The sequence below is a fragment of the Emydura macquarii genome, unplaced genomic scaffold (genome assembly GCF_026122565.2).
Source record: "Emydura macquarii macquarii isolate MOO-44397 ecotype Brisbane River unplaced genomic scaffold, CSIRO-AGI_Emac_v2 contig_1253, whole genome shotgun sequence".
Lineage (NCBI taxonomy): Eukaryota > Metazoa > Chordata > Testudines > Chelidae > Emydura > Emydura macquarii.
The window spans coordinates 29,184,107-29,206,671 of NW_027131390.1; the positions used below are offsets into that span (position 1 = coordinate 29,184,107).

The 22,565-nt window shown below is 40.5% G+C and overlaps 1 long non-coding RNA gene across 1 annotated transcript in view; it reads right to left on the minus strand.

Annotated features, from left to right (window-relative positions):
- The window catches only part of LOC137153992 (uncharacterized), a 268,748-nt gene that overhangs the window by 204,095 nt on the left and 42,088 nt on the right, over positions 1-22,565 (minus strand). Inside the window, exon 2 of the long non-coding RNA XR_010920007.1 lies at positions 8,427-8,549. This is a non-coding gene — a long non-coding RNA (uncharacterized lncRNA). The remainder of the gene's footprint in view (positions 1-8,426; positions 8,550-22,565) is intronic.

The window sequence follows — 22,565 nt, forward strand, 5'->3', positions numbered from 1 at the left end:
ATTTATATACCCCCTTCATAATAAAGACCAAAATGACTTTTATAAACTGCAATCAAATAAGAATTAATATTCAGGAAAAATGATACTGTAAGTAAGCCAGCATTAAGTTTAATATTTTTAAACAATAAATGCAGCATTACTTACTTATATTTCTAAAAGATCACAATAAAAGAAATTACATCCAGTTTTGTCCAAAGCACATTCCTTCATATACCCTTAGTGGACTGTTACTTGGAGCGCTGTATTATAATGGTGGCCAATAACGTTTTATCCCAGAAGTGGAATTTCCTCATTCTTCAATCAGTCAGTCTTTAAGTGACTTCAGAGTGTGTGGGACATTACAAATTTGGGAAGTCTTCACACATGTGGAAACACCAAATACAGAGGTTGTAGGCCAGAGGTTCTGCTAGTAGAAATGGATAGCTCCACAGACTTCAGTGGATCTATAAATGATTTACATCCACTGAGGATTTGTTTCTTTAGTCATGTGGTCTCTCTTTTCTGTGCATGCCTATTCCGAGCCTAGTAGTGCCGGTGTGACCAAACCACAAACCCAGCTGAGATTTGCCTGTCTATTTTATTTGCTGAAGATCTTATTTGTTCCTTTCTCCTACCCCATCCCTGGGCTCAAACGTTCTAACACCATATATAGGAATACAAGCCATGTTAATTAGTACTCAGAGGGGCTGTTTTACTTTGTTCAGTTTTTACCTTTGATTTCTGGAGAATTACTATTTGATTTTACACCCATTTGGCCTAATACCTTTTTATAATAAACTATTTATCAGTAAGCCTGCCCTCTCTTCTGGCATGTGAGACAAAGCTGCATGCCAATGGGAAGATACAGCAGAGCTATCATGAATCTTTCCTCAGAGGCCTGCATGGTGGGGTGAGAGATGCTGAGCCAATTTTGTTGGATTTGAGAAAGGATAAGAGTACACAATTGACAGATTTTTATGGGGAAAGAGCTGTCACTGATGGATTTTTTTGAGGGAAGCAGGAATAAGAGTGTTTGACTGTGGATGAGTTGAGGGTGAAGAGACCTTTACTCAGGAAATGTTACACATAACATTGACAGAGGCAAAAACATTTTGAGTGAGCTCCTGGAAGCAGCACCTCCCATCATCAATGTGCACCCGGAATTAATGAAGTCTATGGAAATCAGATGACGTGAATTCAGTTAATTAGATTTACAATATAACAATTGTACATAATATCAGGGAACAGAATTTGATCCATAGTATATGGGGAACATATTTGCCTAATACTCTTGCAAATAGTATTTTATGATCATCATGCTGACTTATGTTTGATCTGAAGTCTCTGGTCAGTAGTATAAAACAAAGAGCTTTCAGTAGCGGTAACCTTTTCAAAATGCATTACTCCACTTTATTTTTAGAAACAAGAGTATTAATAATTTTGTAAGACGAAAAGCTCATTCATTTCTGGAAGAGATTTAATGAATCTGAACAGTAGCATGCCTTTTCTTTTTTTGTCTCACTGGCAATGAAAGAAGTAGCCCATATATAGTTCAGGTATATTTGGTTTTCATTGCTACTTCATCATTCATTTTTCATCTCTGTTCATTAATATTTGAATGTCTTATTGCAACATAAGGCACTGACAGCCTGATCCAAAGCCTACTGAAATCAATGAGAGTCTTTCAGCTGACTTTGTTGGGTTCTGGATCAGGCCCTTTATGCACAGGGGAGGAGTTTTCCTGCCATCTGTTACTGATTTGCATGTTTTTATTTGGCCTTTTCTTCTTTTTTTTTGCATTTTTCCTCCTACCTGTTGCTGTATGAGTTATAAGACCACACCCTTGAAACTCTCTCCAGTTGCCTGCCCATCCTTAACTTTCAAGTTCTGGATGAAGTTATTCACCTCCTAATGCTCCACACAGCAGTCCCAAGAGCAAGCTAGATGTGGTAAGACCAGAAGAAGAGCAAACACTAAAATCTTCTAAAGCAGCCGCTCTAAAGCAAGTGAGTCTTCTTGAAGTGGCAGGCAGCCATGGAAGAAAGACACAATGTGGACATCTTATCCACATGGTTTTGTGGTTTCTCACAAACTATTCATAAAACTCATAACTGCAGCAGACCTTGATAATATGAACAGAGCAGTGACTTGTTAGGGGCAGGGAGAGTCAGCTGCAGCCAAGAATTTAATGCATTGTTTGTTGGAAACCGCAAGTGGCATGACCTTTTCACACTTGAGCTAAATACATGTTTAATACTTTGAATTCTTGAAGACAGAGTGTCTTTTACTGTCTTGTTGTGCTAGGTATATATCACCTAGCACAACAATAACAATAAGAGTTCTATAGCACCTTAAAGACTAACAAATTTCTGCGGGCATAAGCTTTCGTGGGCTGCAACCCACTTCGTCAGATGCATGACATCAGGTGCTACAGGACTCTCATTGTTTTTGCTGTGTACAGACTAATATGGCTGCCCTCTGGAACTTAGCAAAACAATGAGACCCTGACCTATTGAGGCCTCTACAACAACTACAAGTATAATTATTTAGCATTTATAGGTGCTTAGGTACCATGGGTCTGAGTATAGCTAGTTGTAAAACTAATTTCGAGAGAGGGGGGGGGGCAACAGAAATGAGATTTTGCAAAACATTTAACAAAAAGTGTTTCAGGATTCTAAAGGGGTCTGGTGATGAACAAGACCTATAAATGTAGGTAGAGGGCTGGATATGTTTTCTTCCCGCAAGGTGATTTGCCTCAATTTGTACATATGCACATAAGAGGTGGGCTTAAACGACAACGTTCAGATCTAATCCCCAAATCTCAGCCTATTGGGATTCAGTGTTTCAGTTCATTCCATTGTAAAGAGAGGCCTTAAATCACAACGTTCAGTGCTCAATCTAAAATCCTCCCTGTTATGGGGGTGCAGGGCTCATTATATTCATTCATGTAAAACTATATACTTGGCAACAGTGTCAGTCAGAGGCAGTTTTAGAAAATGAGTGCTCATCTACTTCCTTTAACCAGAACTAGGCCTCTTTACTGTTAGAGCCCAATCCTGCAAGGTGCTGAGTGTTGCATCTCAATTCATATGGAAGTTAACACAATTGCAGGCACACAAGCTGTCTCAGGAGCACCTCAGGACCTTGCATATTCCCACTGAATGCAGACCCTAACGTTACTGGTGAAGCCATCCCACTAATTATTTTACGACTATAAGTACTTGAGAGCAGAATTGGACCCTTTAAAGTTCCCGTGTACTTGGAGATGTCATTTTTCCATTAAACATTTACATTGGCTGTCTCTTGTGTGTACCAGTGTTTCCCCCAATTTCTTCTGTGATGAGACTTTGAAAATTCTGCATAAGAGACACACATCCATACAGTTCCAAGATTAAAGCTGCATAACCGAGAGTCACTAGCCACAGACCGGTGATTGTAATGGATTTAAGAAGGGACTGGAGGGTTGCTTGCTGTAACAGACACCAGTGGAGGGTTCAGCATTATTATCTAGATCACCAGCAATTGTAGAACCATCTCCAAGTTAGGGGCAAATCCAGAGGACTTTTTCTGTTGTCACACAGTCCCTATTGACTTTAATAGGAATGACAATTAAGCAAGGATACAGGACCTAGCTCAGAGAAAAGTGACCAGTCAATTGTCTATACAAAACTTCCATCAACATACAGATCCAAGAATGGGCACCATATTGGATTTTATACGGCCACTTCATAAACATCACAGAGTAGAATCATGAAACACTTGTAATGTTGGGTAGTTGTCTCAATGCGGGTGATATGACATTTAAAACTATGAGCCATCCCTGACTCATTAAAAAAAAAGTACATCATTTAAAAATATTACTGTGGGTCCAATTTTCAAACGCGGAAACCTAAGCCCCAGTGCACAATATATCACTTGCTTGCTCAAATCAACACTGAAATGCCCCCAAATAGGTGCTTTGATGCCTGTGTATCAATTTGATTGCCCACATATGGAACAAAGTACCTTATGATAGGCAGTCAAGATGCAAATTCAAGCTCGGTTTGTGAAATCAAATCTTATTAAAAACCCATTCTTTAGATTCCAGTGTGAGTTGATGTGTTCCTTGCCTCAAGATCAGTTTAATTTGATTATATAAATATCCAGTATCTCTTTTCCTTCAAGAAAGTTGAAGGATTTAGGAATATTATACTATGGAAGGCAGTTATTTATAATGTAAAATAAGAGCATATTTAAAACAACAAATCCCTACCATTTTTATGCATCAGCATCTAATCAAAAAGAAGGAAAATGATACTGCAAGGAAGCATGAAAGTAACAGCTAATATCTTTCCGTACACATGAGCTTCATTTATAAAAGCAGAATCTTAATGGAAGCTGCCTCCCCGCACCCCATATACCAAAGATACTTTGCAATCTGCATAGCTGTTTTCCATTTTAAGTGAATTGTTCATTTCTCCCTTGTTTGTGACTGTCAGCTTTAAATTACACAATTCTGTGAACCCACATTCTGCTTTCCGTTGATTATCCCAACCTGGCCCGGTGGCAAGAATAGATATATACAAGGGGCCGTCAATGGGGGGGGGAGGGGGGAACAAATGGGACAATTGCCCAAGGGCCTAGCTATTTTAAAGGGACCAGACAGATGGGAGGATAGATACATATCCTTCTCTCCTCCACATAGCCCTTCTCCCAAGACCCCCACCACTCAGCTCTCCACCGCTCCCCTGAGCAGAGCTTATTTGTTATGCATCTTGCAGGGTCCCAGGCAGCTGAGTAGGTGTTATCTGATACCCAGCTTCTCAGGTTCATCAGTAATCTCCCTGGAGAGTCCAAGGGACCCGGGAAGCTGAGTCGCAGATACTGCCTCCTCATCTGCCTGGGAACCTGCATGGCATATAATAAATAAGTAAAAACTTTCGACTGACGCCCACTCGGACTTGAGCCATCCCTTTTTTAGGGGGGGCATTGACTGTTCTGCCCTGGGTCCCGGAATTGTTGTCGGTGAGCCTATTTGTACACTACATTGCACAAATCTTAATAAAAACAATGGGGTGGGTCTCCCAAGGATTTAAGAAACAGACTGCTAGAGTACTTAAACAATGCATGTTACAAGCTCAGATCTTTATAGTTTAATGATGCTATATAGATTAAAACTACACAACTATGTTCTTGCTTCTACGAGGTGGAGTACAGCTTCTACCTTTCCTTTCTCCTGCTACGTGTTGACACACTATTAATTCTGGGAATTCTAAAAGCAAAATGGGATGCTTGAGTCAGAATGTGACTCCAGGTTACTCCTATTTCACACTTCTCCTTGACAAAATAAAAGCACAGCAGATAGCAAATAAGCATAAAATCAAGCAAACAATCAGAAGTGCAAAATTAGGTTATAAGACTCCGCACAGGGAAAATAACTGCATGCATTTATGTGAAACCTACAACATTTTATATGTGCCCTGTCCTGTTTATAAATCCATTAAATAAATAATCCAACCAGAAAAAAAAATCTATACCATATGTCCAGTGTTGTTCCTTCTCTTTTTCATAGGAACAAATCATAAGACACTGTTAAAATTACTCAGAGTTCAATTAATCAGCATCACAAGCCTCAAAAGGAAATGGAGAAATGCAAGCCATTTAAAACAATTCTCTGCAGGCACTCTTAGAACTGGTGGTGACTTCTTATAGTTATATCCTGGAAGTTCAGGATTCCAAAACTGTATTATTTTTTCTGGCAGAAATGTTTGCTTTTCAGCCTCCCATAGCAAGCATAAGAATCCTCATGTAAACCACCAAGAAATTATCATAGCAAATTTCAAACTCAAATGGGATGAAATAAGACATCTGAGAAATGTCGACATAAAAAAAAAAGACAAATACTTGCATAGAATTCAGAGAGACTGATTAATCTGAATCTGTTCAACCTGAATTATGAAATAAGTCAGTAAAACAAGATGATTTTGAACTTTATAAGGCAAGATTATTAATTAACACAGACAAATAATTCTCTGTTTCTATGTGCAATACCCCTGCAGTGAACTTGGAGATCAGCATCTCAGCTAAATTGTTCCAGTTACTTTGTAGACAGAACCAAAATCTGGAGTTTACAGTGATTAAACAGAAGGATTAGCAGATCTTCTATTCATAGCAGATGCCCAAATTCTGGAAGCCTGCAAATGCTTATATGTATAGATTGTCAAAAAAATATCCAAGACATTCTTGGTGTAAAGTAGCCTTTTTTTTTTTCAGAAGTTTTTTTTTCCCCCCCAGATTTATTTTTAATCCCACCTCTTTTTCTTTCTTGTTTTCTCTTTTTAATTTTGCCACTAGAAAGGGGAGTCGTGGGAAAGAAAAGAGGGGAAAACATTAAAAAGTGTGGGAGGGATGTTCTGCAGAAAATATTTTGAAAATTCCTCATGAAAATCTCTCAGCATTGTTTTATTTTACCAGCTCCAGTTATTTGTATACCGTGTTATTATGTCTGCTTATATGTACAGAAATAGTATAGTAATCTAATATGGATTTGGAGAAGTATAAAATAACCTCACCAGGCACCTATCCATTGGAACCTGTTAATAGAACATGAAAACAGCTATTTTGTAACTTCCGTGACGCACTCCAGATATCATCCCTTACTATTTATATTACAAACTGAACAGACAGGTAGGTGCTGTGCTGTGCTGTGACCACTGCTTATAATACTTTTCTCACTGTCAGCTCAGGCTCTTCCTATTTACTTGTTATAATCATACATCTTCAGTCTTAACTTTAGGTTTGTCATAAGACAGGCTGTAAGAGAACAGGCCCATCTGCCTCACTTTCTCTCCTTCAGAAATCTCAGTAACTCCACACAAGCTTTCATGATTCATTAACACCCTGTGTGGGATCAGTATATTACCAAAAAACAGTTCAAAATAGTCCATAATAAAAACCTTAAAAGTACTCCATTCTCATGCCCAATGTATACAGAGTCCTTCAAATCCGACACTCTCTATTCCATCAATATAGCACATCCTACACTCCAAGGACCCTTTTTACCACGTATATGTAAATGGAGGTAAACACACATCTTTGGTTAGGACTGACCTGTTTAACAACTTCTGCCTAGTCAGGGCTACATGGATTTGAACACGTGCTAACATCATATAAGGGGAATTCATGACTTTGCATATACTGTTGCTACGTGCATTTCTCTGCGATGTTGTGGACCAGTGAGCTATCAGTTTTCAAATGATACCTCACGAGACATAATTTTGTCCCAATATTACTACAACACTGTGGAGGGTATGAATATAGGGGTGCACAATATCAGTTTGCACAAACTATGGGAATTCCCATATTTATACATAGGGGAACAGAAACACACAGGCTAAGCGACTAACCCAAATTCAGATAAAAATCTCTATGGGAGGCAGGATTAGAACATTATGTTTCTAGTTCCCAGTTTCATGTTCACACCTCAAGACAACGTCACGTTATTGCTTACGTAAATCAGAATCCATAAAAAGTGATATCACTGTAAAATTCCACAGCAGACATATAGAGCCTGTATGAGTCATTTTGTTCAGTTTTAAATTATATCCACAGTGTGAGCTGCAAATTTTATCTTCTTGTAACATAAAAAAATATTCAACCCATTGCCTCAAAGAGCAATAAGGGATAAAGTTATCATGAAATTAATCAAAACCCTAGTGGAATAAAAAGATGCGAGTCTGCACCCTGCACATCTTGTGATAACTAAGTGATGTATGTATCTCCTGATAACCATGCCTCCTTTGGAGACTTGCAATTTTAATGGCACTGCACCGCATTTCCCTTTGTGGAGCTAGCCGTCCAGGGTTAAGATGTTTTGTACATCTTACATCTAGAAAATAATTGTGAAATGAAAGAAAAAATAAAATGTCAAATCTTTTTTGGCTTTGTGGATACATAGGCAAAGTAACCATTACATACAAAAATACATAGAACAGGAAGTACAAACCCTTCATATTTACATAATAGCAGATTTTGTATTCTCACAATAATCTTAGTCCCTGATCCTTTAATAAGATCCATGCTACTGACCCTGGCACTCACATGGAGACTCATAGGAGTCAGTGAGGCTCCAGGAAACCATAGGGTTCTGTCTGCATGGATTCGAATGACACAACAGGACCTAGAAATAGACATTACCTTTTATAAATTGCTAATATTTTAATTCTAAGTCTTAGGACAATATTGTGCATTATAGGAATCTGGAAGTCCATGTACAAGGCACTTCTACATTACACGTGCTCTACAACACCTGAGGATGTCCCTGACAAAAAGGAATTCCCAGCTGGCAAGTTCTACTGGATTTCTGGTCCTTGTATGCCAGGAAAGCCATGCAAGAAGGCCAGAGAAAAAAAAACAATGAGGACCAGTGAGCACTAAGTCAGTGCAGAACAGCAGCATTTTACACTTACCTTGTACAAGTTACTATGCAAGGTTTAAAGCACTGGAAATGCAGGCACTTCACACTTCTCATTGAAAGACACTTACAGTGAACCTGATCCTGCAACCTTCACAGAGCCAAAGCTGTAGAATCACTGAAAAGACAAAGTGTGTGAGCTATTAGGCCCAGGTTAGGAAAGCATCTCTGTTCAGAAAAGCTCTTAAACGTATGCTTAAATCCCACTGAAGTCAATGAGACTTAAACGCAAGCTTAAGGGCTTTCCTGAATTGGGGGCCTTAGGCACAACCAATTGTTCTCTGGCGCTTAGTTTTTCTAGGAACTCATTCACAACTATCTGGTGTGAAGTAAGATGCCGTATTGTATTCTCAGCTACTGACACTGGGACAATCAATATGATTCTGTACAATGGGGGCAATGACAGGCATGCCTAATGCTGAAGGAAAGGACGTTTCCACCCTCTCTGTTCAAGCATCACTCACTTATCTCAGCCACAGCCGAGCTCAGCTTGTGCTCCCTACATTTCTCTCTCTGGCAGGTCAGCTCTGCAGCTTGTCTTCCTCCAGCGCTCTCTCTCCCTCCCTCAAAAGCCAGCAATCTACTGAGTGGCTCTTTTGCTGTACCTCTATTGTTCTCTTCTATGAGCTCAGATAGCAAATCTTCCACTGAGTCAGTCCTCAATATGAAATAAATAAAACTTAATTAAAGTCCTGAGCAGAATCCTGCTTGTCCTCTCCTTCTCACTATCACTTTTTTTCTCCGAGAACACAGTACAATCCTGCAGGTTCAGTTCAATGTAAAATAATAAAAAGTGGGCAATAGCTAGAGTTGAGTAGCTCTGCAGGTCTTTTGTCCTCTGTGATGATGCCTCTCTCTATTATTTCCTTTGCAAGGCCATCCTGGCCTGCAAAGCTTCTGATGGCTTTCATAGGAGACTAGTATATTACATCTCTGTCTCTTTCCTAGCCTGACTTTTTCTATAATACAGAAAACTAGCTTATACCAAGTGAATTTTCATTAAAGCTGTCACCACTCTAGCTTACACTTACATTCTGGGGGGGGCAGGTTGGGGGGGGGGGGAAGGAGGAAAGAACAGCATGTAATGCTAGGAACAAAAAATGAAAACAGTCTCATCTAAATAGCACAATTTTAGCAGCTGAAAACCGGATTTGTACATAAATAAAATTATTGGAAAGCTGCAACAGAACACACAGAAATAAGACATTTCAGATTGGCTCAGCCTTAACTGTGCAGATCAGTGATCACCTACTTCAGATCCATCTATCTCTGTATTTCTAGAGACAACATCAATGTAGTATCTTGGGGGCTCAGTATAAGATGAAATATATGCATCACAGCCATCCAAATAAGGCCCATTGTCTCTCACCCTCATGAAGCAGGATGGAACCAGGTGGGGGGAAATATAGGACAAGGGAGAGGAAATCCTCAGAATATAATTGACACCTGAAATATCAGTCAGATGCCTTCAACAATAACACCTAATTTGCTATTTTCTCCAGACACTGTGTGCACACATAATGGAGCCAGATCATCAGCTAATGTAAATTGACACAGCACTATGTAAATGAATAGAATAAGTCCTATCTTTAAGTATTTCCCTGGATCAATGTCAGAAGGCTCTGACATGATAGAGTCACGATAGACTGAGTCCTCAAAACTGTAAAGCTATATCCACTAAACGCGCGCGCGCGCGCGCGCACACACACACACACACACACACACACACACACAGAAAGAGAGAGAGATGGGCGTGAAGAAAAATATTGATTCCAATCCATCCTCACATGAAATTTGAGAGACAAGTTGGATCAAATCAGGTCCATATTTTGGAAAAAGGTTCACTAAAATATAGTTCTATATAACATAGATCAGTACAGCAGGTCTTGTCCAAAATCCCGGATCAAGACTGCACACGAACTTGGAATGCTTGAAATCTGGTGGCAACTTGGGCCCATTCTCTATATATTTACATTCTAAAAGTAAATGAAAGCATACTAATCAGAGCCATGCTAGAACTTAATTTTAAAATTCTTTTACTTAATTTTGTCTGTCACTGTCTCTTATTACTGGACGATAATACCCCATCACATTGCTTATATCTGGGGAGGATTTTGGATGTTTGTATCTTCTTACTGGTTTTTCTGATTTATTTCTTTATTTTAAATATCAAACTCCCTAATGGATCAGATTGTCATTTTTCCCTTTTTCCCTGCCTGAGACATACAGCTGCAACTGTGCTACATTATCAAAAAATTAAATAAAAAATTAAAACATCAGGGAGTCCGAATGTCTGGTTCCAGTGATGCACCACTTAGTCAATATCCATCTTCTCAGTCTGCTAGCCGAGCTTGCATTTTACTGCAACGTTTAATAGTTTCAGCATTAAGTTACATCTGAAGTACAAAAGGCCCATACAGCAAGGCTGCACTGTAAAGTTAGCATAGAATTGAAGTTACAGAGGCACAAAGCTGATCAATTAAGACATCAATAACCAAATAAATAATGTATTAATATCTTCAGCAAAACTACTTCATAGTTCGGTAATTTCACTATGGCTTAAAAGAAAAGAAAAGAAAAGAAAAGAAAAGAAAAAAGGCCCTAGCAATTGAATCAAATCAAATGGAACATTTAACAATAGATTACTTTTCATTAAATGCGATACCTTACAGGGAAATAACATAAGTGAGGTTGTATACATAAACATCATGTTCTGGTTTGTAGCGGTGACAATCAGGGTTCAGATATCTCAAGCAGAGAACATGTTCAAACTTCAAAAATGAACCAACTGATTTTATTCCACATTATTGTATCATAAAAGTAGCCTGAGTAAGGTTTTTTAGGCAAGCTTGTAATGTTCTAAACTTGGTTATTATGTGATTCTGCTCATAACCTATCCTACAACCTCAACTATGCCTCACAGCAGGGAGGGGCACCTCCCAAGCCAGATGTTTACACTAAACTAGTTCCTAGTAACCATCCATTGTCCAGCTCATGAAAAAACTATGATGGGCCATTAGAGTTAATGGGAAGACATTGAAACATCCAAGCTATCAAGCAAAAGGGAATTTCCCCACTCTGAATAAACCATGAGTCACCAGGGACTAAGGAAAACAAAACGCCTTTTAAGAACAAGTTTGGGTTTGACGATTTTTAATCCAAAAATGAAGGAACTGTGTCTAGGTGGGAGGCTGTCTGTAAACACTGGATTCCCCCTATAGTCGGGGGTTATGAAAGGCAATGGTTAGAATACATTAGGTTACTTGTATCTGAAAAGGGATTGTATCTAATATGGAAGTGTAAAGCTTTAGGTTGCATCTTCATTTTTATTTCTGTGTAACTTGTATATATTTGCTTCCCCTTACTATCCTTCAAAACTGAGTTTTTTCTATTAAATAAACGTATTTATTTTTATCCCAAGCAGGTCTCTGGCATGGTCTCTGTAAGTGTATGTATCAAAGCTATCTGGTACTTGGGTGGTTGTTTCACACTTTTGAGGGTGTTGAACCAGAAGGGAACAGTGAGTGACCGACAGTTAAGAGCTGGGGAAAAGAGACTAGCAACTCAGACTGGAAGGGCTGTTGTGTCATCCCGAAGTGAGTAAATAGACTGGTGGAAGCCAGGGTGAGACCTTGTGCTTGTGGGAAGGCTACTGATGTCAGAGAATTGAGCCAGAACTGCACAGCATAAAGGCACCCAAGTCACAGGGCAGATGGTGACAGAACCCCTTACCAGTCTGAGTGATCCCCAAAATGCCTCAGTAGTCTACATAACAATGCCAAAGAATATCAGAAACACAGGCTTACACACATGGAAAAACTGAAGGCACATGAAAACACTCACTATGTTCAAACCTGTAATCCCTGCATCAACTCAACTTCCATTAAAGTAATTTGTGGTTCCATATGCAGGACTGAACCTCCTACTGGTAAGATAAAAGCATGTTGTGTCTATCCTACATTCAGTGCTGTCAGCCCTTTGGGAGTCATATCATTTTGCCCATGACTACAGATAGTCTTCCAGAGGGATAGAAGAAGCACAAGCCCTTTCTCAAATTTCAGCAGTGCCTGGAGAAAACCCCACTTCTTGGGGGAAGGCAAAAAAAAAATCAAGTGATTTTATGTGTAAATTGTTAAAATGCACAATCACCCCACCAGCACTGGAACGATGGTAATCTGCCCCCCTTCCTCTCCTTTATTGATAATTTGGCAGGTTTATTGCCTTATGTTCATATGACCTGATACAATGCCCACTGAAGTCAATGGAAAGACTCCCATTAATTTCACTGAGCTCTGGATCAAGTTCATCACACATAATAACTAAGATTTTCATAATGATAAATTGGCAGAGGTGCAAGGTGCATGGCAGGCAAGGAAACTCACTTAACTTTAGGTCTTGGGGACTGAAAACTTTGCTCTGAGTGTCAACACGACATTCAAAAGAGTAAGAAGAACTGGTGAAAAAGGAGAAAAAATGTATAGTAGTTCATATTTCTGTAAATAGCAAATAAGACAAAAAAGAAAGGAATCATAAAAAAAGCAAATGGACTATAATGGGTATGAAGACTAAAGCATTAGTTTTTTCTTGAAAATCATTGAAAAAAATCTGATAACAGGTTAGATTTCTCCCAATCACTAATCTGACAAGGAAGTAAGAGGGGTGGATGTCCCACTTAAGCCAAATATAGACAGAGCATGTGCTATAAATGAGTGGCAATATGTTCTGATAAGACGACATAATACAATATGCTTGCACAAATTTAAAGGGGAAAAGTACTATTTTAGGGACATCTGTTTGGTTTCCTATGTGAGATCTTGTACATTGTAAGCAGATCAGCTTTCTACTAAAAGAATAAATTGGATAATTTTAAAAACCAGGATAATCCATTTCTTATCTGCTACCCTGTCTGTAAAACAAAACAAACAAACCCCCAAACCCTCTTAATCTCTTTTTATTGAAAAGTGTCACTTGGAAGGCTGATGGTCAATTTTTGAACTAATTTCTTCCTCTCCACACCACACACCCTTTATATTAGTTTGCAAAGTCCATACGATTCTAATACAGCATGTTATTCTTCAAAGCAAACGGTTCATAGCCATCAGCCCAGTACCCAGGGAGACCCTTTCAATAACATGTGTACATGTCAGAGGAAAACAATTTTGAAGAAAAGAGATTTCAGAGGTAACACTCCCAGGGACTGTTATATTGAGTGAGTGGCAAATCCATAATAGACTGGAGGGAGCCACCAGAGTTCCCAATTTAGTGAAATGCATCATTTCCAATATGCTAGCAGGCAAGCTGTGAAGAACCCAGGCAAAGGGATTCTTTGCATCCCTGCCTGCTGCAGACATCATTTCCATTGCCATTCTCCACAGAGAGAACAGTGGTGAAGTTTAGTGAATAGTTAATGAACTGAGATATGAACTATAATGAGCTATAAGTGCTATGCAATATTATTTTTTTCCTGACCTACATGCAAGTTTATGTAGGAAATGTACCTCTCCCATTACTGTACAGCCGGGAATATGGCATGTGCTTTCCTTTTTTGATACTCTCAAATACAGCCTTTGGTAACTTTATCAAAAATCCAGAAAATTACACTCTTTTTGCAAATATACATTTAAATGCAAATGAGGCCAGTCTGATGGACTTCCACAAACCCTTTCCCTTAAGTCTTTTGGAGCGGTGCCTGTTGAAACCAATCAGACTGTATGAATGTGTTTAAGGCATTTGAAGGTAAACATGTTTTCTATTACTTTCTGGTTTAGAAATTCTAGCTGAGATGTTGCTAGATGGATTGGTGGTTCATATTTTACTAAAAATTGCATTACTTCTGAATAAGAGGAGAAAAGCCCTCTGCATTTAAATCATCACATATGGCAAGAAATATATAGTTTGTCTGAAATTCTGTCTAGAGCAATGGTTCCCAACCTGTGGTGCACAACGCCCATAGGGGGGCACCAAAGATTACAGGTGGTCCATGAGGCTTCAGTAATATTGAGGTCATTTAGTCCCACAAGCCTCACACTGGTGGGGACAGCCCCCCTGAGCTCCTCATCGGCTGGAGCAGAGAAGCAGTCCCCCCTGAGCCCCGTGTCGGCCAGTGGGGGCCTGGAGCAGCCCCGCCAGCGCCCACCACCTCCATTACCCTCAGTCCATGAGGGACTGGAAGAGTCGGGGCCACACGGTGCATGTGGTGGTGACTGTGCCAGGGAGGACTTAGCTTCTTACTCAGGTAAGAGTAATTTATTATTATTATATGCATTTATAGGAGTTATATGTGTTTAATGGCTAGTGAGAAGGTGAGTCGGGGGGTGCTCTTGTTTTACCTAGTGTTAATTACTGGATCCTTCACTCAAAAAGGTTGGGAATCACTGGTCTAGGTCACGCTCTATTGTGTGGTACTCTGCTTACTTGCGCCACTTCACCGGGGCTTTGGAGTGCTGCATTTTACCCGTTACATCTCCAGAGAGAACTTGAGATACATCTTTATTTGAGCTGAGAGGTGTGATTGCCGGCTCATACAGCCACAGCCACTCTGGCTTTGCTCAAGCTAGCACACAACAAATACCAGTGTAGTCGACATGGCATAGGCCATGGCTCAGGCTAGCTGTCTGAGAACGTACTCAAGAAATCTGGGTGGGCATGTATTTAAACAACTAGCCCAACCTGCTGCCCATAGTATCCCGGGTACTCTGCTATTTTTAGTGCCGATATATCTATGCAAACTAGGAATCACACCTCCCAGCTTAAATGTAGATGCACCCAGAGCGAGACAAAAATTATTTCCCACTTTTTGTTGCTGTTGCTTTTTCCTGGCTATGGTGATAAAATGCTGGATTTAAGTGAAAGCAAGACCTTCCACTTAAATGGTGTTTTCATCCCTAAGTCAGTGTTTCAGTGAAATAAGTATCATTTCCCCACATTTCACAAATGAGGAACTGAGGCAAGGAGAAACCATAAGTGACTTGACTGAGCTTGTGAGCTGGGTCTCCTTCATCTCAATCTGGTGCCACAACTGTAAGACCACTCTGGCCACTGTTATGCCCAATATGGAAGCTGTTACAGGAGCAATGTATAGATTAGGTATCTATAAATATACAAAGAGTTAGTGGATAAAGTGCCAGTAGATGGCAATCAAGAATGTATAGTGTAGTTCCTGGCTTCTGTAGGGCCAGTAAAACTTCTTGTTACAGACTTCTAATGGCTTTCTTTTTATATGGAAATCTTAACCCAGGATTCCACGGTGTGAAGTTTCAAGCTTTATTAATATGCTACTTTCTCCCATAGGTTTGGGGAGCTGTGGGAGGGAAAGGAGGGACACAGTATCCAGAGGAATCTAACTGGCAACCTTGATATATCCCCTCCTTCCCTATGTCTGCTGCACCTTACCCATCTAACTCCATGGAGCTGGGACACCAAAGGGGGATCATGTCCCAGTGGGTGGGACTCCTCTCTGTTGAGAGTGTAGATGTGCAGGGGATGGGGGAGGGTCTCATAACTCCTGAAAATAAAATATGCAACCTATTAGAATTAAGTTTTGAGCAGTTAGGATAATCTACTTAGCCTTCCATGTTGCACTCACAATTGAGCCTGCGTAGACAGTATGTACCAGATAACGATGCAAAAGATAGCCAGAGCAATTGTATATAGAAGTTGAAATAGCTGCTCCAATAATTATGAAGGTGAGATTTATAAATAATTTTAAAGAAATGACAAGGTGATTTAAAAAAAAACAAAAAACCCAACATACTATAACTTTGATATAAAATATTTATTTCAGGGATAGGTTCATCTCATGCCTTCTTAAGACTGGTTCTGAACTTGTATTGGGATTTTGGAAAGTCTCCATTTTTACAAACACATCTATATGCATTTTTATTTCCCTTTTCTTGCTGTTGCCAGAAGTGGGTCTGCATTTTCCTTTCCTTCCTCTCCCATGAATGTACAGTTTTGCCAAACCCAGGAGTTCAAAAATCAGGAGTCAGATTCAGAAAAACTGAGATTGGCCCCCAAATCATTAGATTTTCGGGGGAAAATATTGTCTTTTTTGGACTGTCTTTTGACCTTTGAAGATTCCCTGCCTGTATCCAGTATGTGTATATCAAATGAGTGTTGCCACTGCCACCAAATTCATTAAGAAAGATGATTTTGGCTCTTGCTGGATGCCTGGTGGTGTGGAGCTTCCCTCTCCCCAAGTCCTAATCAACTCTGGCCCTCTCAATCCAGCAACTAACTATGCAACCCCCATGTAAATTCTGATCCCCTCCCAGTACCCACATCAATTCTGCTCATTCCACAGCCTCACATCTGCTCCTCCTTCAGATCCAGGGGCTCTTCATCCCCCACTCCCAGGCCTGGTGGGAAGGGCAGATACAGTAGAGTCCTCCTCTCCCCTTTTCCAGATCTGGTGTGGGAGCAGGGAGGAGCAGAGAACAGGCTGATCTGTTTTTCACAGGAAAGGAAAAAACAGCCACCCAAAGCTTGTGAGGATCTGTCTGCTCCCTAATCCCCTCCAAAGAGAATGACATCATTTGCTCCCCATCCCATCTCCTGTACCCAAAATGTCCTCTGGTTTCCTGCAGCAGTTGAATTAGCTGCTCTTCCCCCCAAGAAGCACAAGCCCTTTCTCAAGTTTCAGCAGTGCCTGGAGAACACCCCACTTCTTGGGGGAAGGCAAAAAAATCAAGCGATTTCATGTGTAAATGGTTAAAATGCACAATCACCCCACCAGCACTGAAACGATGGTAATCTGCCCCCCTTCCTCTCCTTTATTGATAATTTGGCAGGTTTATTGCCTTACGCCCATATGAACTGATTCAATGCCCACTGAAGTCAATGGAAAGACTCCCATTAATTTCATTGAGCTCTGGTTCATCACACATAAGGACTAAGATTTTTATAATGATAAATTGGCAGAGGTGCTGCACACAAAAAAACAAGACCAAGAACCCCACACTTTTGGTCCCACTTGAAGAGTGAGAGCTCTGTCTCAGTTAAAAATTATTTAACTCTATTTTCTTCAAAAGCCAGACAGCACACGTTGTTAACATCCTCTGCTGGGTTTTTTGAAGCTTGCTAAGCAACCATTTGACTGTTACACTGGCTGTCTAGTTACAACGCTGAAAAGCCAAGGACTGACCAAAGCACTACAGCTCAGCCTGCCTAATGCTTCTCGCTGCATGCATCACTGTCTGTCTGTTAGTCAGTGTGGAGGTTTTGTCTTTTTTTTCCCCTATAAGAAAGCATTGCCTTGAGAAAATTCAACCCAGATAAGGGCTGCTTACTCCTCTGAGGCCATACTTGGATACCTCTGTTCAGTTGTATTGTAGCCTGAAAATAATAGGACCCTTCACAGAGTAATGTACTACTCTGTGTGAGTAAAGAAATCTGATTCTGCTCCTTCTCATGTTCCTCAAGCCCTTTTTTCCTTCTCCTGTTTCTTCATGGTGCTATAGCAACAGCCATCTCACTGCATTGAGGTGCTATGTCTTCCCAAATATTAAAAAAGTTGCTTTTTTGTATGGAGGGGTGGGAAATTAATTGCTTCCCATATTCAGCAGTCCCTCATTTAGCTCATTATATATGTGCATACGAATATTTAATATAAATTGAACTCGAAGTTATCATAATAAAAGACATCTTGATCTCGGATCTTTATCGTGGGTGAATTTTTTATTTCTGATTTTTATTTTTATTTTTTTTGCCGGGGAGTGGAGGGGGGGTTGTAGGAGGAGCAGCCCTGTTTCCTGCAGGTTCCATACAGACTATGAATAATCCTTAATATTCAAACTGATCTAGGACAAATTCTTTGGCCTGTATTACATGACAGCAAAGGGGAGAGCAGCTCTGGCATGTTGACATTTAGTTTCCAGTAATATTGTGCCCTATCAAAGAGCATCAAAATACTATTTGTGTTCAGGTTTCAAATAAAAACTTCAATTGACATTAGATTGCCTATCAGGTGATCTTTCATTTTGAAAATATCCCAATATATTACACAGTGAAAAAAAACATTCTTGACAGGTTCTCTGTATAGAAGTCTTATAGGTTTGGTTTCACTAGGGTTGAAGATTAACTTACTTGTGTTTTAACACTATAATAAAGTGGCTATCCAAGTGGATATGTTGAGAATCTTGCTTAGTTCCTACACTAACCTAAACATGGTGATGTATTGCAAGACACTTCAGAAGTCCTCTATCCTATATGCCTCCTCACTACAATCTCATCCCTGCTGGTCTGAGAACCTTCTTCTTTGCAACTCCACAGATGCCAACTCATTTCTCCATCTTTTTACAGAATCACACGTGATTGTTACAGTACCAAGTAATGGCCACCAGAGTAGGGCCTGCCTTCATTCCCGGAGCGGAAGACTAGACTTGTTCCAGGTCTACCACCAGCTGACCTGGGCTCTTCTACATTCTCTCTCCAGCCCTGATATGCCTTGCAGGCGTGACATACAAAGCACACCCAAAACAGTTTATTTATCCTTGCCTGGTCACTGTGGCATTTATACACCCTGTCACAATTACAAACAAAACATTATATTAATAGAGCAGTAAGATTGCAAAATCAAGTATTCAGAAGTTAGGAAGTGCCAGAATTCAAGTTGCCTATGCAACCTTAATGTGGGACTCCTTGGGCATATGCATCATAACACAGTATTTAATTATCTAACCCCATACTCTTTTTCCCCCCATAGAACCCCTGCCTCAATTAGTGCACAGGAAAGGCAATGCTCACTGAAGGAGCAGCTAGTCAGTACTTCCTTTTATCCTCCTTATTCAACATATGGCCCCATGCTCTATTTAATGCAGACATTCAACCCCATCTCTGAGTACAGAATTATTCATTTCCTCAAGTGCTTTCACAAACAATGATTCTATCACATCTATTCTATCCCCTATGAAATAAGAATGTCTTATGTCCATTTTACAGATGGAGAACTGACACAGACATTATCAAAAGTGTGCACTGATTTTGGCAGCCCAATTTAAGATGCCAATGACTTGATTTTTCAGAATACGTAGCAGTACCTAGTATTTCACATGTTCAAAGCACAGCTCCCACTGACTTCTGTTGGAGTTGAAAGTGCTCAGCACTTCTGAAAATCATACCCCATGGTTCCAAGTCAGACATCTGACTGACAAGACACACACACTTAACCTAAACTTTTCACAGATGGGACTAAGTGACTTGCCTGGCATCAAATAGGAACTCCATGGCAGAGGCCGGGTTAGCAGGGCGGCATTAAATTTATGCCAGAAATGAAATGGAGGTCCCACAAAACAAACAATTTCATTCATTCCACAACCCTGATTTATTCCTTTTTCAGCAGTCAGATAACTAATAGCAGAAGGAGCGGTCAACCTCCTTGGGCCAGCCACAGCACACATGCTGCTCATGGGTCTCACAGCTATTTGCTGACAGGAGAGGAATGCTGAGACAGGCATCTTGGGTTATATCCCATGTTTTGAGGGAGTGTGGTCTAGTGGAGCCAGACCCTTCTACCCCTATCTCAACCCCTTCCAGTACTGACCCTCCCCTTAGCTTCTTGTCCCAGCCCTAGTAGTCCATGCCACGTCCCAACCCTCCACTTTTGTCCCAGTCACTGCCTCATCACCCCTTTAAATTCTAATTAGGCTTCTTCCTCTTCCTCCTCGCAGCTTGGACACCAGCAAAGGAAGCGTTGAGAGCCAAGGAGAAAGTCTCCCTCTCGTTAGTTCCTGTGCCTAGTGCCACAGTACAGGAAAGTTCCCCCCCCCCCCCCTTTTAAGTACAAATGCATGCTCCAACTCCAGCTCACCCTTGCCCCCCCCCCTTTTTTTTTTAATTTCACATCTGAATCAAGCCCTATTTGCATTTTTACATACCTGTAACATTTTTATACAAACACCTAATATAATTTAAACTGAGGAGAGGCGGTGGCCTACCTGAAACCATGGAATCCACTTTTCTTAGCAAAAAACCTTAGAAATGTAGCATGTTCAAATATGAAATGGTCAAAAGGATCCTAGCAACTTGTTACACTGTGTAATTGTAAGAGAAAGCAAAACATAACCAACTTTCAATCTGTTCGGTCCTCTTCACTTAGCACCCCTCAGGACTGAGTTCTGAGTGCCTTATCTGTATAGAAGTTGAATGGAGGATCTTAATTTCCACCCTCTAAGGAGGTGCTCAGAACCTTGCAGGAGCTTAGTGAGTGCAGACACTACAGGGCTGACTCCCACTCTACCTTTCTTTTCATCATTTTGTCTCTTGCAGGTAATGTTCTTCTTCATCTAGGAATGGGAATGAAGAGTTCTTGTCTGAGGCAAATCCGTTCCCCCTCTAGATTCATTTACAACTTCATCCTGTCTTCCTGTGATCATTTATTCAAACCTCACAGAGCACTCTTCTTCCAGCAAGACATTAGAAGTCAGAAAAGCTTTTGACTGCAGATGTAGGCTAATCTGTATTTATACACAAAAGATACATTTTATAGAAAATGGGCAAAATACTACTACTACTAATTTAGGCACCTGCATAAAAGGCCTGGTTTTCCGATGTCAAGAGCCAACTCCTATTGAAGCCAATGTCAGCTATGGAAGTACCGAAATGTGGATTTAGATGCCTATCTTTAGGAACCCGAGTTTGAACATGTTGGCCCACAACACCTGTTATTTTTCTCATCAGCAGAGATGGATATTCAATAGTAAATGCAGCAATGCAGCTCACAACTCAGAACTCTGAAAACCAAAAGTAAGTCCATCTTTCAGAACCATCTGAGCCCCTTACTCCCTAGCCAGCTTGTTCCTTGACTTTTCTCAGTGCTGTAGCTATTGATAACTATAGTTCATTTCCCTCAGCTTCAACATACTTTCGGCCTGATTTTCAGAGACAATGAGAACATGCGGTCCCCACTGACTGCAGATGGAGTCACGGGTGAAAATCAGAGCCTAGATCCAGCAGTAAGGCCCTGTGCCTAGGCTGAAACATCATGTGGGTATTGTCCCATGCCACCTTTGAGCTAGTAGCCAACGTACCTGCATCTGTGAGCTAGATAAAAGTGAGCTTTTTATAGCTCAAATGCCTCTCATCCCATTCTACATCACTATCTTTGAGACAAGAGGCACTGTCAATCCCTTGTCATTCAAGACAGAAGTAGTAACTATTTTCCAAATTTCTCACTGAAGTGACTCAGCACTTGACTACAGTGAAGGCGAAGGCCTCATGTCATCTCCCTACAGCACACTTACATCAGTGAGCAGCACAGGTATCAGCCAGCTATGTTCCGGTCTTTATCTCAAGACAGAGAGGCAGTCACTCAATACGAAAGGAACAACAGAAACTGCACAGAGTAACACAAAGGTTAGCTAGCTACTAGTACTAGGCACTGAGAGGGATAAAACTAAGAGATTAACAGATTACCTTAGTTTGCAGGCCCTGACCAACCTCTGCTCCAGCCCAACAGCTTCCATCTTGGTCAGTGGAAGACAACAAATGGCAGCTGCTACCAGGGCAGAGCAAACTGCCACAAGACAGGACTCCTATGATACAGGACACTTGGGGACCCCAGTGGCTAGAAATTCATTGGTGCTCATATGTAACCGCAGAAGCAGTTGAAAGAATACTCAGGAGCTCTCAGACTTTGTTTTCCCTAATTTCCAACCTGCTTGAACACTGAGTTTCAAAGATTCACTCAGACTCCAACATTATTGTAGTCACATCCCACTTATGGGAGACCGAACAAAAGGACAGAAGGGAGAAGTCCAATAAATAACAGGGAGAAAATTGGAATGCGAGTAGGAGAGAATAAAAAAGAAAAAACACAGAAGAGCACAGAAAGAGGAAAAAAACATATAATGAAAACATAGCACTTTTTCAGGTGATGGGCCATCCTGTATCACACCAAATGCAGAGTACTTGGCCCAGACAGAATCATCTCACCACAAGGCTGATCCTTCAGTGACATAGAGTCAACATAAAGGTTTGACCAACATATATTCACCTTGCCAACAGCATAGCTGGAGAAAGGAGATGATTCTAGAGAAAAGGGGGACCAATCACAATATCTCTATGCCACCCTGACCTTCGGCTGCATTTTTATCCACTTGTAGCTATTAAAGGCTGACATGCTGTCTGTTACAGCAGC